Consider the following 15,854-nt stretch of genomic DNA (forward strand, 5'->3'; position numbering starts at 1 on the left):
GAAGACTTAGAACTTGATGTCTTTTTCTTTTAAAGAATAGACATAGTGGAGCGCCCCAAACACCAGAGGAGCTGCATTATCTGTCTACTACACCCTACCATCACATTAGCATCCACAGATTGTTTACTCTTCATGTTGTTCTGAACCTGTCAGTTCAGTCAGGGATTCTCTAACTGGTTATCCTTAGAATCATGTGAGGTCCTATCTGGTGTGGGGCACTTTAGGTGCTAGAAGGTGAGTTTGTGATTTGAATAACGTTCTCTCTTAGTTCATTAGATAACGTCTTCTGCTTAGGAATTTCTTTTCTATTAATCAACAAATAGTTGTCAGAACAAACTATGGTCAGCCTCTTAGGGCCAGAACAAGGGAAGCTTCTCATTCCAAGTATTTTGGATTATCCCACCCCTTAAAAGAAAAGAAAAATTATGACAAGGAAAACAACATTTTTTATTTGAGAAGTCAGGTCGCAAGAGCGGTATGCCAGTGGGTCTGCAAGGCAAGATGAAGGACATTGGCCAAAGAGAGGGTAGCTGTGTGTGTAAAGACAGGCTTGGGGGAAGGTTTAAAACTGCAGTAGTGGGCTTCCCTGGTGGCGCAGTGGTTTAGAGTCCGCCTGCAGATGCAGCGGACACGGGTTCGTGGCCCTGTCCGGGAAAATCCCACATGCCACGGAGCAGCTAGGCCCGTGAGCCATGGCAGCTGAGCCTGCGCATCCGGAACCTGTGCTCTGCAACGGGAGAGGCCACAACAGTGAGAGGCCCGCTTACCTCAAAACAACAACAACAAACAAACAAACAAAAAAAACTGCAGTAGTAAAAGAGTAGTGGATTGGGATAAGGGATTTGATGGAGCGGTGCATGGGTACTGGCACGGTTGTCACCTTCCCCATGTGTGATCTATATTGTGCATGTGGCCTTTTTTTTTTTTTTTTGCGGTGCGCGGGCCTCTCACTGTTGTGGCCTCTCCCATTGGTATTGTGGTAACGACCACTTCAGAGTTTTGCTTGTAACAAGAAAAATTTGCCATTTTATGTGAAGAGTTGAGTTTTTGAAGGTAAGGTAGGATGACGATGGGGCTTAGTCTTTAAAAGAAACCATTTTACACATCTCCTTTGGAAAGGGTGCAGTATTTCTGGGCAAAACTACTTCTTAAGATTAATTTGTGGGTGTCAAGCACTGTGCTTGCTTACTGAAAGAATGAGATTTGCTATTCTCATCTGTGGAAGGACTGTAACATCTTCACAATGTTCAGATGAATACTAAATGCTTTGAAGATATTGTTTGTCCACAGTCCTGCAAGCGTTAAGCTATCTTCTGAGCTTAGGTTTAGCCTAATACCTGAAGGATAAACAGAAGACAAATATTTTTCTGGACCCTCTACCTTCACCCCTAGAAGTCACTCCACTTCTGGAGTTGCATTCGAGCCAGCCCCTGATCTGTAGGTCTTTGCTCGACCTACCCTTGCACTACTGTAACCAACTTAGTATTTACTATTTTACTTTTAGCATTCAGTCCATTGATAGACTATCATTTCATATCTTACTCAGTTTAACTTTTTGTATCTGCTCTTTAATTAATTATTTATTCTCTTTCTCAAAGAGTTGGTGCTCTTCCTTTCATCCTTCTGTTACAATTTTGTTCACTTTGCCTTTTGTTTTAATTCACTTACATTGTCCCTTTTTGCATCTGTCTTGAGGCCGTTTAAGAATGCAGAGATCCTAATTTTCAAGGTATACTTCCTTTGGTGCCTAATACCCGAGTAACAGTTGTATTTCTGTTTTTTGTTTTTTGGGTTTTTTTTGGACCGCACAGAGCGGCATGTGAGATCTTAGTTCCCCGACCAGGGATTGAACCCGCGTCCCCTGCAGTAGAAGCGTGGAGTCTTAACCACTGGACTGCCAGGGAGGTCCCAACAGTTGTATTTCTATATAACAAAGCCGTTGTATGAACCATTTACTGTTGCCTAAAGGTTTATTTAACCATTTATTACATTTTGAATTTTATCCTGGATAACCTTCCCCCAGCATTAACCTCTGTTTTGTGTTGTGTGTACACGTGTATGAAGTTGTAATTTGGCTCTGTTTTTTGCCTAAAAAACTAATTCATATTGTCTTGAAGATTTTCATTGTCTCTGTATTGCAAAATAAGTCCACCTCTTTGTAGTCTCTGAGATTTCTCATTAAGCTCTTCAATAGGTAACATTTCTTTTGCCCTTTTGTCACTGGTCACTTTCTATCCTTCACTAGACCCTTGGTTGTTGAATGACGCATGAAGCAAAATGCTCAACTTTAAAATGTGTTAATTCTTGCTTTCGGATCGCAGCAGGAGACTTTTAAAAATAAAGCACTTAATTTCTACCCACAAATGTACATTACATGATCATCAAAAGCCTAGCGTAAACAGAAAGACTGGCATAGATAATTTCTTTGCATTCACCTTCAGCAGGGATGAATCCAGGAATGTATTCCAAGCAGTAGAGCAGTGTAGGAAGCCTAGACAATGTTCTAGCCTCTTCCTATTCAGACTTTCCAAGTATATTCTCACTAGTTTGTTTGAAAAGAGTTCCCAGAACATGTTCAAATAAAAGTACAAAAATATTTCAACATCAAAGCAAGGATTTTAAACATTACTTACTCTTATGTGTAATTTTTAAGAAAAGATTGGCTTCGTAACTGAAAGAATGAACCATTCCTGATTTTATTCCTTCAGTACATTTCCAGAGAAATTTATTGTGTATGGCTTCTTTTTATTTGGTATTTTCAGACTTTATTTCATTTTAAAAAAGTAATTAAATGACATGCTACTGAAATTACTAGATAATAAGAGAACTGTGCTTCTTTCCTCCACTGTATGTCAGCACCCTAAATCTGATAGTTCTAATCCTTTAGGCAATGTCCCAATATTCCAGTAATTAGTAACTCTGTAATAACAACACCTTTTTGTTTTGTTTTGTAGTTCTCCTAAAACTATATCAGTAACTCTCTGAGAAAGAATATGTATTAACTGAATTCTTAATTTCACCTGAGAGGAAGGATATTCAAGACCTGTAACGTCTTTGGGGTTTCTTAAATTGTCTCTCATGGTCATTAGAGAAACCTTTGGAATATCCTGCCTCCCTTTTTTCCTCTACTGCATACTTTGGGGATACATTATATCTTTAGGGATTATTCCTTTGGGACATGGGTATTCTGAAGTACCCAGTCCCATTAGTAATATGGGAATTTCTCTTTGGTTCTAGAAGAAACCAGTGATTTCAGTAGTTTGGCTGCCTACTTAGAACCAAATCATAATACAGTTTTGTAATAGAACATGAAAGTCATACTTCACATATTCTATGATTTTCATGTTTTATTACAGATATCAGATGTATATCAGGGATACATCCATCTAAATAAACTGAATGACTGGGAAGATTTTTCAGGATTTTTGAATAGGAGCTACCAAGTTGCATGAACACTGAACTTTAAGTGTTTTATTCTTTTTTTAAAAAAAAATAATTTATTTATTTATTTTTGGCTGCGTTGGGTCTTCGTTGCTGCGTGTGGGCTTTCTCTGGTTGCACTGAGCGGGGGCTACTCTTCGCTGCGGGCTACTCTTCGCTGCGGTGCGCGGGCTTCTCACTGCGGTGGCTTCTCTTGTTGCGGAGCACGGGCTCTAGGCACGCGGGCTTCAGTAGTTGTGGCGCACGGACTTAGTTGCTCCGCGGCATGTGCGATGTTCCCGGACCAGGGCTTGAACCCGTGTTCCCTGCATTAGCAGGCGGATTCTTTTTTTTTTTTTTTGCGGTACTCGGGCCTCTCTCTGCTGTGGCCTCTCCCGTTGCGGAGCACAGGCTCTGGACGCACAGGCTCAGTGGCCATGGCTCACGGGCCCAGCCGCTCTGCGGCATGTGGGATCTTCCCGGAGCGGGGCACGAACCCTTGTCCCCTGCATCGGCAGGCGGACTCTCAACCACTGCGCCACCAGGGAAGCCCGGCAGGTGGATTCTTAACCACTGTGCCACCAGGGAAGTCCCCAGTGTTTTATTCTTCATTGCTTCCACTCAGTACCCAGTCATTCTTTGTTTATTTACACATTAGTTCTTCTATAAAGTGTAGTGCTTCTGCCTGTTTTTCAGGTATGCCTCCTGTTGGGGGGACATTTTCCTTGAAGAATTAAATATATATGGGTAGTGGTCACTTCCATTCACTGCTTTCCTGAAAGTCATGGGAGTCAAAAGTTGAGGTACCTGGGTCTGGGCATGTGAGCTACCAAGGGACAGCCTAGTCATTTGGAGAACTGTACGTTCCCACAGGCAGGCATTGTGAAGTAAATGGAGTATTCAGACACTGGCATCGTTCATACAAACACAAAAAATGATTAATAGAATTACCTGCCTGTTGGCCTAGCCACCGTGCTGGTTGAAGTCTGTTCCGTGGTTTTGAGGTTAAAGGGTTATACTGCTTTCTCAGCACAGTAGTACTAGTCCTTTGATCCTGCCCAGCAGTCCTGCTATTCTAATTATGAAACTTTTGCATCTATTTTAGTGTCCCACCATTCTGCTTAGCAGATCAGCTCAGCCAAACCTCTAAGGAGTAATTTTGCTTTGAGGGAAACCTTTAGTTTTTAAATTATTGGACAGGGAATAATAAACTTTTTATTTGCCTACTGTGTGCCAAACATTGTACATTATCTTTTAATCTTCACAATAACTCTGGAAATGTATGTGATGTTACTTTCATTTTACAGAAGAGAAAAAATAAGACAGTGAGGTTAGATCATTTAACCAGGAGTAGGACTCTGATCTGTCAGACTTCAAAGCCTCATTCATTATCGTCTCGCTACATTTAGAAATTCAGTGCTGACCCCTGGAGGAGAACTGTCTTTGACCACAGCATTAGGCGAGTAGGCATTCCATAGCCTGTTAAAGCTGTGTCTTTAGCAGTTGTAGAACCTTGAGAATGTAAAATTTCTTTTTGTCTTTGTATTTCTGTCTGTTAAAAGGAAAAAAAAAAAGGAATAGTTTCTTTTATTTAACTTAGTTATTTTGAAGATAAGATTATGTGAAATATTTCAAGCTCTACAGAGGAAAATCACTTGGTCAGTCTTGCAAATAACTAAATTTTTTAGCCAATGCAAGTCAAACTAGCCAACTGAATTTTCATCAGTCCCATGTCGCTGGGTCACATTTTGTGCCTAGAGGCACAAGTGTGATAATAACAGTGTTTCTCCCCCCAGCCACACATACATTTTTTAGCATAAACGTTGCAGTGAAAACAATCCCTCATAAATAATTAAGAGTTCCCTAGTGGCCTAGTGGTTAGGATTCCCGGTTTTCACTGCTGCGGCCCAGGTTCAATCCCTGGTCGGGGAACATTGTGCAAGCCATGCAGCGTGGCCCCCCCCCCCAAAAAAAAGTAAGTAAATATTTATATTTTTCTGTTAGGCTGAAAAAATATATGTATACTTGGCGCAATTAAAGTAGGGCATGCGAGGGTGGTGTGGGAGAGCATAAAGAGGAACAGGACTCTTACCTAAAATATATATATTATGGCGGGAGGGCAAAATGGGCAAAGGGGATCAACTGTATGGCAATGGATGGAAAGTAACTTTGTGGTGGTGAGCACGCTGTAGTGTATACAGAAGTAGAAAAATAATGTTGTACACATGAAATTTATGTAACATTATAAACCAGTATTACCTCAGTAAAAAAAAAATTATGTATATCATTATTTACGCTGGATGTCCAAAAGTGGTGTCACACAAGGTAGATATATTAATCCAGTTAGATATTCCTCATCTAGAACCTAGACTATTATTTTCACCTTGGTGAACATGTGCCAGTGAAGAGGAACTTCTCCAGATCCAGTCTAACTTGACCCCAGTGATCGTTAACAATTAGGTTCTTACATTCTGTCTTCAGACTTAGACCAAAACTCCAGAGTTTTACTGGAAAAAAATCTACAATGAGGCTGACTTAAGAATGAATCCATGCCCTATTTTTGAGTCATATGGGTATGGTTTCATCCATTCACTTCTTGCCATAGTTTCAAATTGGTCACCACTGAGGCTTTATGGTCCCAAGCCTAAAGGAGATAACTGAAATTTCATTGCTTTCAATAGTAATTACCACACTATAGAAAATAGTCTTTTATGTGTATTGGATGCAGCTTCTTTTACTATACCTGAAAGCTGTGTCTGCTACAGGTCCTAAAAAGTGAAGATGCTTACGATGTTGTGATGCCTCTTCTGAATGTTTCTGGTAGGAAATGTGCCACTGCCTGTTTACTATCTCAGCAGTCTGGAGAAGCCCTTGGTTTTGGTCAGATAGTTCCGCATTACCCCTCCACAGCCCCACTACCACACACCTTTGGCTGGAAGTTGAAAATGCATTCCTTCACAGAAGTACACTGAGTGCCTTTTACCACCGGATAAGCCAAGGAAATATTGTAATAAGTCATACACAGGCCTTGCCCTTGTGCAACTTGCATTCTAATATGGGGGTGGGGGAGGATGGATATCAAACAATGAATTATATAATGTTATTCAGGCTACTACAAAAGAGAAATTATGGATGTTACAAGAGAATTTGTAATAGGGGCATGTAGTCTACACCATAGTATAGTTGGGTGGTTAAGAGTGTGACTTCAGGGCTTCCCTGGTGGCGCAGTGGTTGAGAGTCCGCCTGCCGATGCAGGGGATACGGGTTCGTGCCCCGGTCCGGGAAGATCCCACATGCCGCGGAGCGGCTGGGCCCGTGAGCCATGGCTGCTGAGCCTGTGCGTCCAGAGCCTCTGTTCCACAACGGGAGAGGCCACAACAGTGAGAGGCCCGCGTACCGCAAAAAAAAAAAAAAGAATGTGACTTCAGAAGCCACATTGCCTAAATTTGAATCTGGCACCACTTTTCATTAGCCGTGGAATGTTGGGCAAATTGCTTATCTTTCTGTGCCTCAGTTTCCTCATCTGTAAAATATAGTTATTTCAAGTTTAAGAAAATTGAAACTGCTGATGCATTTTCATTGTTTAGAAGAGGGCCAGGTACGTAATGTACATTCAACAAGTTTGGCTGTTTTTTGTCTGGGAGCTCAGGGAAAGCTTTTCTTTGAAATGACGATGTTGAAATGAGCTTTGAAGGATAAGTAAGAATTAAATAGGCAAAATCGATGGGGAACCAGTTAGAAGGCGATTGCAATAGTCCAGGGAAGTGAGGATGGTAAATTGATCCAGAATGGTAGTAGGGGCAGAAGTGGATGGATTTGAGGGATGTTTAGGAGGTAAAGGTAGGATTTTAAAATATTGGATAGGGGTAGTAAGGAAGAGAGTTTCTGGTCTCTACAGTCATGACTGAATAGGAGATGCTGGAGGATGATTATCCTCTGTGTGTGTGCGCGCGTGGTGGTGTGGGTGGAGGAGACTACCAAGGAATCAGTCTCCTTGAGGTAATAAGCCTCTTACGGGGAGAGTTGGACGAGTGGGTCAGCCAGGGAGACTGGAGAGACTACCAGGAAGAGCTATTGGGTAAGCAAGTGAATAAACAGGCCTGGAGTTCAGACGTCTTGCCCAGAGATATAAATGAGAGACGTAAGTGTATAGATAGTTTGTTGAAGAAAATAATGAGTTGAGACCTTGTACGTGAATTACACATTCTTGAAAAGAAAGTATAGAATGAAAAAAAAAGAAGGCCTAGGACCAAAGCTTGGTGAACTTCAACAATTAAAGGCTGGTAGAGGAGAAGAATAGCAAAGGAGAATTGGCCAGAGAGGTAGAATGAAAATCAGAAAAGTGTGGTGTCCTGGAAGCCGTTCGAAAAAAGTGTTTGGGCGGCAGGGGTGTTTCTGAAATCTTTATGACCCTTCCTTGGCGCCCTGAGACTTTTAATTTAGGTCCCTCACGACTCAAAGTTGGATGCTAGTGACTTAGAACATCTATAGCAGGTTAGGCTGACTGAAGCCGGTTAGTTGAACATGATCTTTAGACGCTAGAATCTAAAGTATAGTTATTCTTGGGGCTTCCCTGGTGGCACAGTGGTTGAGAGTCCGCCTGCCGATGCAGGGGACGCGGGTTCGTGCCCCGGTCCGGGAAAATCCCACATGCCGTGGAGCGGCTGGGCCCGTGAGCCATGGCCGCTGAGCCTGCGTGTCCAGAGCCTGTGCTCCGCAACGGGAGAGGCTGCAACAGTGACAGGCCCGCGTACCGCAAAAAAAATAAAAATAAATATAGTTATTCCTGTTTGCTGTAAATTAGATTTAATGTAGAGGAAGCAAGGGCTACAGTGCATATTCAAACTCAATAGATACTAGCCTGCTGAAATTAATGAATTATTTTGAAGGCCATTCATGTGGGTGGTGATTCCCTCTAAGGCTGCCTAGCATCTCCAAGGTAGGTAGAGACACTGGGAAAAAGTTTTTTCTAAATAGTCTATCCAGCAACATTCGTTGAGTACCTCCTAGAAATAGTGGTTACATACCAAGAAGTGTGCGAGATGTTTCATTAATCCTCACTAATGGCCCTGTAATTTGAGCCCCCTATGTACAGAGGAATGAACTAGACTCAGAAAGGTTTATTTACTTAGTGGGACAGAAATTTGAACCCAGATCCCTCTGACTTTAAGCTCATCATACCTCCACATACAAATATAACTAAAATACGACGTAGAAGATAATTATCCCCAAAGAGTACTTAACAAAAGTACTATGAAAGCTCATATGGGACTGGTTACTCTTAGCTTGACAGTGAAAAGTAGAGATGCATTAAATCCAATGGACATTTTAAAGTTCTTATATTATTGGACATTTTTGCTTTGTTCAATGCAATTGATCGCTCTTTCCCTCAGCAATACTCTACTGTCTTTGCTTCGGTGATATTGCACTCTCTGCTTCTCTAGCTTTGCCTTCTCTACCTGCTTAGTAGGTGTGGCTTATTCTGATTCTTAAATCCTGATGTTCTCTTGGGTTCCTCTTTAGCTTTTTTCACCCTACACCGAAAATCTCAAATTTGGGGGTTTCCAGCTAAGTGTTTTTTCTAACGCATAGTGTTTAAAACATTAAAAAAAATTAGTTGTCTGCATTTAAAACCCAGAAGATTTACGTAAAACTCTGTATTTCTGGCTTTTGAAAAACCTGAAGTTCTCTTTCAATCTTGGATGTGTGTTTCCATATGGCAACACTTAACTAGAGCTGAATAGCAGCTGCTCTCTTTGGAATGGACATCCAGTTCTTCACAGACCCCTCACATTCTCTGTTGTCTCCCCAACAGTATTGGTGCAGTGTTTCATATACTAGCTCTGATTACCCAGAGTAATTACCTGGGTAATCTCCACTCTTAAAACTACTATTTTGATACTGATAACTCTGTCACCAAGGCAACTTTTATATTTATAATCCAACCTTTTATTGAATATCACTACTTAACATGCTATAGGTAACTCAGACTAAACATGGCTGAACTCATCTTTCCCTGTAAACTCTAGGTTTTACCAATTTTTATCCCCTAAGTATTATTCCGCTCTGGCCTTGCCTTCCTATCATTACCTTTTGAACCACATTGCTATGATTCAGGCTCTAATCATCTTGTTGGTTGCAAACAACAGAAATCATCTTTTGGCTAACTTAAGCAGAAGGGGAACATATTCGAAGGATATTGTGTGGCTCACAAAATCAGTGGGAATGCTAGAGAATCTGATTTAGAAAATGATCTGAAACCAAGGGAAGTTGGAAACATGGAGAACGTGGACAGGATCATAGCACTGAACAGTCTATGATGCTGCAGAATTCCAGTGTCTGACATTGCTGAGTATTGTCTAACTGGTTGGTTCTGGATCTTTGTATTACCACTGAAAAGTCAAGGTTTTCCACAGCAGTGTCCACTTAGACTAGGCTAGGTCATGTGCGTACTTCTTCTCCGACAGGAAGAGGAGATGGGACTCTGCCCCTCATTTCAGTACCCCCACCCACCCATCCCAGCTCTATAGTGGGGATTAAGATCCACTCTTCCATTGAAGACTTTTAACCTTGTGCTATTCTCCCAATATAGGAAGGGGGAAGCAGGAAAAAAAATCAGCAAGCATCCACAATACAACTCTTTTCTGGACTACCACAGCAGCCCCCTGACTACTTCTGTGTCCTCTGTTACATCAGCCCCCAAATCTATTCTCTATCAAACAGCCAGAGTTAGCCAACTAAAATGCATTTCTGATTATGTCGTTCCATGTTTCAGTGGCTCCTCATCCACTAGAAGAAAATGCTTTAACATGGCGTTCAAGGCTCTTTCCTTGAAGGGTCTGGCCCTTACCTATACCTTCAATCTTATCTCCCTCTGATTTCTTCTTTGTGATTTACACTTTAGCAAGACTGAACTTCAGAGCTACTTAAGAGTTTCCTCTATACGTCTCATGGCTGTTTTTCATTGCTATCAAGAATGCAGTTTGGCTTGTGGCAGAGAGAGCGCTTTATCTTTTAAGAGTAAAAGGCCCCATGTTCCAGCAATTGGGCTGACTCACTCCCATGATGGACGGAAGATTTGGCCCCTTTTAATGGGTCGTGGGAGAAGGTGCAGTCACTACAGCAGAGGAGTTGACAGTGCTGCTAGAAGGCAGGGGATTCAGAGGGAGGCGGAGTTGGCCTAGTGTGGAACCCTCCCTCCCGAGTTTACGCTCTTTCGTGTGCAGAAAACAGTGTAGGTGGTGGGGGAATTTAATCGCCAGGACTAGTTTCCCGCAGCTTGAGACGGTTCTGCTGGCCAGGCTCCTTTTTTTTTTTCAAGCAAGCTGCAGGCTTCGCTTCGGCCCTGGAAACCGGATAGGCCTCTCCGTGCGCTCTCAACCTAACCCCGCGGTGGCGGGGGAGGGGGAAGCTCTGCCTAGTCCCGCCCACTGCGCTGTTTTGCGTGTTTGCCCCTGTGGTGAGTGGCAGTGAAGTTTAGCCAATGAAGACGCGGGGCGGGCAGGAGCATGAAGTTAGGCTGCGCTGGAGGAGGGGGAACTGGTGCTGGAGAGACAGCGAGAGGGGCGAACCGGCCCCCCACGGCCGCTGCAGGTAAAGGCACCTCTCTTACCTTGCTGGGGTGAGGCACAGCTCTTTTTCTACTTAAGGGCTAGTCGGGCCTTCCCGCCTGTAGCTTCCACCCTCACATTGCTCCCACCCGGGCATCCACACCCCCCCACCCCGCATCTTCCCGTCTTGGCCATCCCCACCCTGGAGGGCACCCCGCTAGCTCACTCCCTCAAGAGCATGTACCTCACCTCCATTTTGGGGGCTCCAGTTGCCCGACATCGCCCTCCTCTGCTGTGTGGGCCTTACTGGCACCAGCCCTGGCAGTATGAGCAGGTACTGTACCCGGGTCCCCGCCACCCCCGCCCCCAGTCGCGTCTCCCTCTCCGTCAACCCCGCACTTCCTTACCTTGCCCCTTCCCTTCCACATGAGTACATATAATTTCTGTAGTTTCTCCTTTACCCCTTGAACATACGAACATGCTTTTAGCATTCATAGTTGCCTATTTTGCTTTCCCTGTTTATTCAGAAGGACTCACTTTACCAGCCATGTTTGCCCCAAATGTCCATACTCCTGATTGAGGTTTGAGTGCTTTTTTCTGTAATTGGGAAAACAAAAACAGAGTAGCCACACATTTGGAATTGAGAATGGTGAAGATAGAGAAAATGGCCTAGGATCTCGACCTTCGTGAGGAGAATCTCCTGAGTGGCTCCAAGTTAATAGCTCTATTTCTTATGGTCTGTGTCCCTCCATCCTGATCCTTTGCTGACCCTAAATTGTGATTCTGTTCACCTTGGATGTTTATTTCCCATTTCTTTATAAGATTTGAGACCCTTTGGGTTTCACAAATGTCTCCATGATACAGTTTTTAAATCCTCCTCTTTTAAAATTATGTTGGTGAGTTTCATTTTAAGCCTTCTGATTTATTTTATTTTCAAGGGGTTTCTTCAGACTGCTTCTACCCATCTTGTTTCCATATCGTGTTTATGTCTGCCTGCCTGCCTATGCTGATCCTCTTGAAAGGATAGTTTCCAATAACAAGATTAATACTTTGAAGTAAAATAGTTTGTTCTTTGAGCAGTTAGAGGTTAAGTGGGCATGGCTGCTACTTTCTAAAAGTGCATATTAACCCCCCAGAAAAGATCAGTTTTTGTCAATATGGCATTCATCTGTTATCTTCTAAGAGGATGGATAGTACAGAGAAATCTGTAAGGGAGAATGGATGTCTGTAGTTCAGTTTATATAATTTTATGTCTTAGACAGCTGGACTAATTTCTGTTGCAGTGTTTCTCATCCGTCATAAACAATATGATAAACTCCCTTTTGAGAGACCATAAGAAATCTTACCCCATCACAGAGATGTCGATAATCGTTCCAAACCAGGCATACTTCTTTTTCTGCCCCCCACCCCTACCCATGTTGTCCAGTTTTATTGAATATAAATAACCTAAACAATGAGATGTTTTCCTTTTCCATTTGACAAATATAAAATTATAACACCGAATGCACATTTTCAAACTTTGCATACCTTCCATCTCCCAGTTGAGAATCACTGCTTTGTTGAAAGGTATGGGGAGATTGAGATGGAAAAGTATAGAGTAGAATTAAAACTAAGTCTTTTATGATTGGACCCACAAGTTGTTATTGAAATGGGCGAGGGTAGGGAGACACGTTAAAATAAGAACAGGAGAGTTGGGACTCTAGGTTTCTAAGAAAACCCAGAAGAACTACATTAAAGATGATAAAGCTGCAAAAAAAATCAGTTTATATTTATTTCAAGGGAAGGGAGTAGTTTCTCCTTAAAGAAGACGATGAGATGAAGGGCTTTATATAAAGAATTGCTCTGGCTTGTTATTTGGAAGTTTTAGATGGGTGGCCTTGGATTTTAACCTTAACTTACTAGTTAGTACTACTTCTCCCCCTCTCCCTCCCTCCCCCCCAAGATTTTCTGTCGTTAGTCTACTCATTAGTTTGGAATTATGGAAAGTGATTAAGTGCAACCATCAAGCTCTCTGTCTTTCCTTTTGAGCATATACATATGTTCCTCTTTGGGGCAGTGGTAGATGAAGACTGGCCTTTCATTCTCAATATGATTAAAGTTTGCTATGATTTCTTTATCTAGGCAGTTGCTTTACTTAGGGATATATTAAGGGTTTGGTATATTTGAGTGCTTAACATCTATTTATTTAATAAATTTATTTATTTATTTATATTTGGCTGCATTGGGTCTTCGTTGCTGCACACAGGCTTTCTGTAGTTGCAGTGAGCAGGGACTACTTCACGTTGAGGTGGCTTCTCTTGTTCCGGAGCACAAGCTTTAGGCACACGGACTTCAGTAGTTGTGGCTCACGGTCTCTAGAGTGCAGACTCAGTAGTTGTGGCGCACCGGCTCAGTTGTTCCGTGGCATGTGGTATCTTCCTGGACCAGGGCTCGAACCCGTGTCCCCTACATTGGCAGGGGGATTCTTAACCATTGTGCCACCAGGGAAGTCCAACATCTGTTTATTTTTATTACCAGGGTTTGAACCATGGAAAGAGAATTCTACCAAGCTCATCTACCATGGGGTAGATGAACTTGGTAGAGTAGGCCAGACATGGGTATAGCCAGGATAACCCATAAGTAGGAACAGAAGGAGGGGTGAAGAAAGTTGGAGATATGTTTGGAGAAGGTTTATTCTTTTGAGAGTCAAGGACAACTTAAAGATATGAGTTAAAAAAGAAGCTGGAGACTAGGATTAAAAAAATTGTACAAGATGAATTAGGTCAGTAGAGGTGAGTTGATGGGATGGGACTGAGAAGTAGTGTGACTTGATGCTGTGGTTTTAAAATTATTGGGCCCCGACTGACCCAGGAGAAGCAGAAATTTGGTCCAAAAATTGGGAAGGGAGATAAATGATAAGTGCATTGACCTTTAAAAACTTATACTTGAGTCATATGGAAGTAAGGAAATATTTCAGAAGCTATTAGCCTCGTTTCTCCCATTAAAAAATGAGATCTCTCTCTCTCTCTCTCTCTGACGTTGGGCTGTTGTGGAGGGAGGGAAGGAAGAGCATTTGGGTGAATAAATAGCAAGGAGTCCTGGAAAGGACAAAATACCCCATGGAAGAAAAGGCAGGTTATAAACTATTATCAGCATAAACTTTTAGTTAGTGCAAACTTTCACTGTAGTTTTTATATTTTTAGTTTTTATTTTTTTGCGGTACGCAGGCTTCTCACTGTTGTGGCCTCTCCCGTTGCGGAGCACAGGCTCCGGACGCGCAGGCTCAGCGGCCATGGCTCACGGACCCAGCCGCTCCGCGGCATGTAGGATCCTCCCGGACTGGGGCACGAACCCGTGTCCCCTGCATCGGCAGGTGGACTCTCAACCACTGCGCCACCAGGGAAGCCCTCACTGTAGTTTTTTTGTGACATTTAACTGTTAGATATTTAGTGTAACTTCTCTGACAGTGAATAGGAAGTGAAAGATAATAGGTGGCAAAGTAGGGCATAACTAGAAAACAGCTGATGGTAGTGTTGAGAAAATCGATAAAATTATTGAGTAGATTTTCATTAAATTAAGAAATACCCATAACTTTAAAAAATTATTTATTTATTTATGGCTGCATTGGGTCTTCGTTGCTGCATGCAGGCTCTTCTCTAGTTGTGGCGAGCGGGGGCTACTCTTCATTGCGGTGGCTTCTCTTGTTGCGGAGCACGGGCTCTAGGTGTGTGGGCTTCAATAGTTGTGGCACACGGGCTCAGTGGTTGTGGCTCACGGGCTCTAGAGCACAGGCTCAGTAATTGTGGCACATGGGCTTAGTTGCTCTGCAGCATGTGGAATCTTCCCGGACCAGGGCTCGCACCCGTGTCTCCTGCATTGGCAGGCGGATTCTTAACCGCTGTGCCACCAGGGAAGTCCTATCCATAACTCTTCAGATCACCATTTTGAGTTACTTTGGGGCAGGTGTTAGATAGGAGAGGCTGGAATGAGCTAGTGGAATAGTTTAACCAGGAGTGGGAAGTGATATGGACCCTGGTTGAGATGTGAAGGGTATACAATTACTGAAGCTAGGAAGATCTTGTTTAACATTGGTGGAGATGCCATGTATGCTTTGTAATTTTGACTGATGTGCCAACTACTGATGAGTCTCTTATCTATGTCTGATTTTCTGGGCTACTTACCCACATTATATTGTTTTACAAGGATAACTGGAATGGGTTAAGGAAAGGGGAAAAAAAGTTTGGGGGTTGTGTGGAAGAGCCTTCTTCAGTCAAGTCTGTACTGTGTCACTGACAAATTTCTCCTCTGATATCTTCTAAAAGTTAGGAGAAATGGTGTTATCAAGCAAGGCTTTTCTGGATTGACAAATATTGATATCATATACAAAGAGCAGATACTACACTTTCATGTAGTTTAGTTAGGTGGTGATGTACTTATAATTCCTTGTCTTAGTTTTTCCTTTTCCCAGCATTTTATGAACTTAAAGCCCCAGATGTGGATTTAGTAAACATAATTTCAGTTATTTGTAGGACAGTTTTTCAAGATAGGAAGTATTCTGCTGTCTCATCTTGGAATCAGGGAATAACAGTTAGTTTCTCTAAGGACTGAATGGTTCATTCCAGACACTGCAAGCAAATACTTTAATTCATTAAATTTTTTTTTGAGTAGCTATTGTGTATGTGATATTCTTCTGGTTCTTTAGGGATCCACAGATGAATAAGACGTGGTCCCCACCATTCAGAAACTCTTCTTTCTCGGGGAAAGAGGAGCTGGGCCACCATGCAGGGTTGTGCAAGGTGTGCATTGCAGGTGTTCACTATCATCATAGATAATATGTTTAGTATGACAGTTTTCCAGCAGATGGCAAACAAGTATCTTGAGTAGGCAGCTTTTTATAATTTGCAC

At 42.5% G+C, this 15,854-nt stretch overlaps 1 protein-coding gene across 10 annotated transcripts in view; it reads left to right on the plus strand.

Moving 5' to 3' along the window:
• The window catches only part of CHD8 (chromodomain helicase DNA binding protein 8), a 56,719-nt gene that overhangs the window by 1,003 nt on the left and 39,862 nt on the right, over window positions 1-15,854 (plus strand). Inside the window, exon 1 of one of the 10 annotated variants that reach the window (XM_079911901.1) lies at window positions 10,941-11,013. The exons of 8 other annotated variants lie outside the window; for them this stretch is intronic. The gene's annotated coding sequence lies outside the window, so the exon portion shown is untranslated. Of the gene's footprint in view, window positions 1-10,940; window positions 11,014-15,854 lie in introns of those variants that run through there. One more of the 10 variants, XM_079911900.1, reaches the window with a different exon arrangement.

Source organism: Stenella coeruleoalba, assembly GCF_951394435.1.
Source record: "Stenella coeruleoalba genome assembly, chromosome: 2".
Taxonomy (NCBI): Eukaryota; Metazoa; Chordata; class Mammalia; order Artiodactyla; family Delphinidae; genus Stenella; species Stenella coeruleoalba.